We start from the raw sequence: 5384 nt of genomic DNA, 5'->3' as shown, positions 1-5384 counted from the left end.
GCCTCTATCCTGTGAACATTCAAACGCAACGCTGTAGAGTGCTGGGAACGAGTGTAAAACGCGCGCGGACTTGTGGGAGTGACGGATTTGCAACCGCGATCGACCGTAGGAAGAAGATACATGCAAATTTATTTATTTATTTATTTATTTATTTATTTATTTATTTATTTATTTATTTATTTATTTATTTATTTATTTACAAGTTTAAGGAAAACTACAACAGTTTTGATTTTTGAAAACATGTATCGACAATCTTCTGACATCTTGAGTTTATAATAATAAATTGTGACGGTACTGCTATCCAGACTTATATTTATTTATTTATTTATTTATTTATTTATTTATTTATTTATTTATTTGCAAGACTACAACAGCAACCAACCCTGAACCAACCATTACTTTAAATGTGTATGATCCCGCAGAACCTCAAACGTTCAAAAGTGTCTGCATAAAATGTCATCAAAGCAGATCATTACCTGTATTATTGTACCTTGTATTAAAATGTGTTGTTAATTAGTTGTCAATACTTAATTATTATGATGTGATTTCATTTATGCAAGGGGTCTCGTTATTGGAACATATTGTTCTGTGAGTTCTCTCCTGTCAGAGGTTTCTTCGTGTTGTTTTTTCTCCTCTGGCGAAGTTTATAAATAAAATGAAAAATAAATAAAAAAAATAATTTTTGACACTTGCAAAATTTTCAGTATTGTAATTAGACCTCAATTAATATTTATAATGCATGTGAGTTAAAATACGTTCTTGAAGAGCCCTATTAAGGACTCTTTTAATAAACTCTAATAAACGCAATTTGTTAAAGCACGGTCACAGAGAAGGAAATTGTTAATTATTTTCTTAGGGCAAATTAATGGTCTGAATGAGGAGATTAGATTTAAGGTTTGCAAATTCTAGAGGGGCCTTAACTTAAAGAATCAGGGCCGTTTATTAAAGCGAATGCAGCATATCAACTGTGCGACATATGTAGCCGTTTTCAATCCCACCTGCATCCAAAACAACAAACTGGACTATGTAAGAAACAACGTTACTTTAACGCCATTTTAATACGGTCACACTTTTTAAAGATTTGATCTACACTACAAAGTTGAGAATCTCAAGATGTCACTCAAGTCCTAGCCGGTAGAATAATTAAATTTAACCATTGTCTGAAGTTGTCCACCAGCATAAAACCTGCCACACTTTGCGTCGTAATTCCCTAAACCGCAAACAGTACAGAAAAGGATTTAAGGACGAATTCAGAAACGCCACGGTCTCCGCCATTGGATAAATTACGTGATCGAACAAGTCGTCTCTGTCCACTATCATATCAGCCACGGAGGTCAGCATAAGCGGTAAATAACAGATTATCAGCACCACGGAGATTAACAACACGCTAACAGCTAAGCGGGCATCCTGTACGCGCACCCGAGGGACATCAGCCGGTTGTCCCGAACTCTTGGAATGGCTTCGGGATTGCAGTTCGAGGCCTACTTGTTTATGGGCGAAAATCTGTCGCTTGTGAAGCCTGACTACTTTGAAGATTTTGAAGTTTAAGACGATGTTGAGGCAGAAGCTTATGGTAATAACTACAGAGGCGATGGGTGAGAAAAACTCATCGTTTTTGACCTTCAGTGCCCGGCAAATGACGTTGAATGCCAACCATGAGATCCAAACGACCGCAATTGTTTTGATTACACGGCGTTTTGTTGCGTAAGCTAAATACTTGTACGGATACATAATTGCAAAAAAACGTTCACAGCTTATCAGGCTTAACATGAAAATGGACAGGCCAAGGCAGAAGATCTCGGTGAATAAGTACGAAATGAGAGCTCCACAAGAAAAATCCAGTCTGAGTTTACTAGCAATGTAGGCAACGAATGATGGCTGCACAATCAGTCCTACAAGGATGTCGGTTGTAGCGAGAGAGAAGATGAGAATATTTGAGTTTGTGTGCAGGTTAGAGAACTTCAGAATAACCGTAAGAACCAAGCCATTCCCCAACACTGCAACAGGCGATAAGATACCATTTATGACGCACACTGCCATTAGGATCCCATGAATAGTCGGGGAGAGTTTAAAGCGAGTCAGCTCTGCTGATAGAGTCGAGTCAACGCAGAATTTTACACTTGAGTTCATCTTGTGGTCTTCTTCGAGCACAGCTCGAAATGATGATAACAAAGGCCGGGAAAATTGTTTTTGCGTCTTTTTAACTATTGTTGTCTACTGTGTGAAAAGACCAGGTGCCATTTGAGGTAACGACTTGCATGACGCTCGTGATAAATTGCTTCTCCATGCTTTTTCAGAGAGTATCATTCTGTAGCTTTTAAAACTGCATGAATAGTGTATAATGCCTTTGAACTGATTGCTTCAGTGAATAATCTCATTAGACTGAATACTCAATGACGTGCATCATCTATTTAAAATTGTCAGCTTTTTCCCGTTGTGATCTCACGCTTCATTTCCAACATATTAATGAATTGCTTCTAACTCGATTCTAACGCGTGATTCATTTTTCCCCGATGGAAAAAAAGCCAAAAACAAAAGACGCTAAATATGTCTTTTATTCGTAGCGACGACAAAACAAGCAATTAAGATAGCTTCCCCGTGGTTTTCTTTCAATCACAGTTGGAACTAATGGACTGGGAGTCAATAAAAGAACTGCACTCAATGATCGATTTGTTTTTCATTGGCTCGAGAGGATCTCAAAAAAATATGCCGCGAGAGATACAATCTTGCCAAATCACCATCGTGTATTTTTTCTTTTCCTTTACTTTATCCCTCCCTTTTTCCGAGTTGCCGTTATCCAGCGTTAGTGTTAAATAAACAAAAATGTCTTAATTTTGTTTTTGATCGTATTTATACGTCATAAGATATATTACACAGATAAGAAACGAACTCTGTACTCTGTCAGTCTTTTCAGACATTTACTTCTCAATCTCGAAGCGATTTATAACTTGTTATTCGAGTGGTCATTGCACTGATTTGCTGCAATTTTCATCAGTATTTTTCTGTTGCTTCCATCAGTATTTTAGGTGAATAATGCCGGGTAATCGGGCCTCAAAGAGTTCCCTCTAGCCAGTAGTATCCCGGATCTTGAATAACTTAGTCGAAACCATAACGAAGCGTTTATCAATCAATTGACAACTAGTACAATAGCTAATAGCACAGCACTCAATTTTTATGACTTGCTATTTTTTGTTTAGTAAAAACCAGTAACTGTGTTGTACCGCGACAAAGTAAAAGTACCGGATCCTGAAGTGAAGGATCTAATCAGCAACATATTGTAGGACAAATTAATAATGCAAAAAAAAAAAGAGCAAGGCTGATTTAACGGTCAGGGAAGTATATTTTTCTAATATATCGAAAGGCAAGGCCTTTCTTCTTCAGGATATTTTAAATACCATGAAGAACTGAAGAAAGGTTTTGCCTTTCGAAGTATTGGAAAATTATATTGCCCTCTCCGTTAAATCAGCCTTGTTCTATTTTGCATTATTTTTTGTTTGCCTGTTGGTTTTTATTGAAATGCAAATATCATCTGAAATAGTTGGTCAATTCAATACTCCAGAAAGAAGACAGCCACTCTAACTTTTTTAAGGTTAATAACTTTAATCAGCATGGCTGAAATTAATTTAAGTACGCCCTGGGGTGATATTTTTTATTTTTGATATTTTTTTATTTTACAGAAACCCGTTATCACGTGTCACCATCCAGTTCTCACTTAGTATGTTTTGAAGCAAGAAGGTTAAGTTTAATCGAAAAAGGCGACAAAACGAAATAAACATCAAGATGCTCCAAATGCAATATTTAGTTTGCACGATGCGTAACACATCTTTCAAATTTTACAAACATTGCTTAATTGTCTTTCTGAGCCTGGGGGCAAAGCAGGAAGTGCCGGCCAAAATGTTAATTTTAAATTAAATTTCTAACGTTTTCAATATCCAAGCAACAGCCACCAAACTTTGTAACTTTCTCCGAAATTTATGTCGACCCAGCAGGTCTCATACAATAGATTTTCTACGCTCTCTCGGGTAGAAAAGAGACTGTTCGGGAAGGAGCGCGGGCTCGTTTCCCGAACAGCGGCTGGTAATAATCTCATAGCGGGCGGTTGCTTGGCACGAGAAACGAAGGGCTCTTAGGACTTCTGGTCTTCATGTTTACTCTTCTCTTTGTTAAACTAGTATCAAAGTACATAATCTCCTCACTGTGCTCCTTATATTTGTTATGATACTAGTTTGGAGAATTCGTTTGAACATCAAGATGTTTTACCTTTGGTGATCATTTCCTTCAAATGCAAATAAACTTCTTGATACTAATTTCTTCCCTTACACTATAACACTAATATAAATAATACTGTACAGTCTAGTTGACAATAACACGTACGCTCTGCTTCGAAATTGTCTTGCATAATCTCCTGTGCTGTTAACATTTTTGATAATATGGCGTTGAAGCATTCCAAATAACGTATCCTCTGTGTGCAACTGAATTTTTCATGTAGTGCGTGTTGAAGCGTGGCACAACAAGTTTACGTTTACGTTAACTCCCATAGATTATACTTACTGTTAATAATGTTTGTCATACATGACAGCGTCGCATCACTGTATATTTTAAATATTAATGTTACTAACTCAGGCTTGTGTGTGGTGAAAAGTGAGTTCCACCTCTCTTCGTCGAGCACCGCTGCATTAAGCTTATCGTGATTTTTGGTAGCTCTGTAATGTTTGTACATCCACCCCACACTGGTATTGTGTATATAACTGAGGGCAAGATAATTAATTTTGAAATACAAGTCTAAAAACGTGCTGACGTATACAACGGTTCAGGCTGCGTTGTATCAGGCTAGCGTAACTAAAAGGACTACACTACCATTTTTTCTCTCTCTTGCTTCTCTTTTCTTTTTCTTTCATATAATTGACTCTAAACAGCTATTACGGCGCTAACTCGAAAACCTTGCGGTTCCTTTAGCTTCTATTCTCCAATTAGCAATTACTCTATGACTTCGGCTATTCTTCTCTAGCTAATTAACCTGCAATGCATATAATATTCCTACTGTAATAAATCAAAGTGTGAGTCAGTAAAGATTACCACTACTAATGTAAAAACAACTTATCAAAAGTTCCTGAACGTATCTCGAAATATTAATTTTACGCTACCAATCTTGTATTTTGTGTATTTTAGAAGCTGAAATGTCTTGGACCCCTTTTACGTAAAAAAGGATCCCTAAAAGAAGCCTCTCTAAAATAAGCCCCTATTAAATATGCCCTCTAAAATCTTCTAAGGGGGCCTGGTGGGACCTCGGAAAACAATTTTTAAAATAAACCCTGCATATGACGGAGTTTCACTAAAAATCAAAATGGTACTAAGAAGCTATATACCGGTCTACTATCACTAAT

Source organism: Pavona decussata, unplaced genomic scaffold (genome assembly GCF_977016875.1).
Source record: "Pavona decussata unplaced genomic scaffold, jaPavDecu1.1 SCAFFOLD_102, whole genome shotgun sequence".
Classification (NCBI taxonomy): domain Eukaryota; kingdom Metazoa; phylum Cnidaria; class Anthozoa; order Scleractinia; family Agariciidae; genus Pavona; species Pavona decussata.
Note: the sequence above shows the minus strand (reverse complement) of the source record.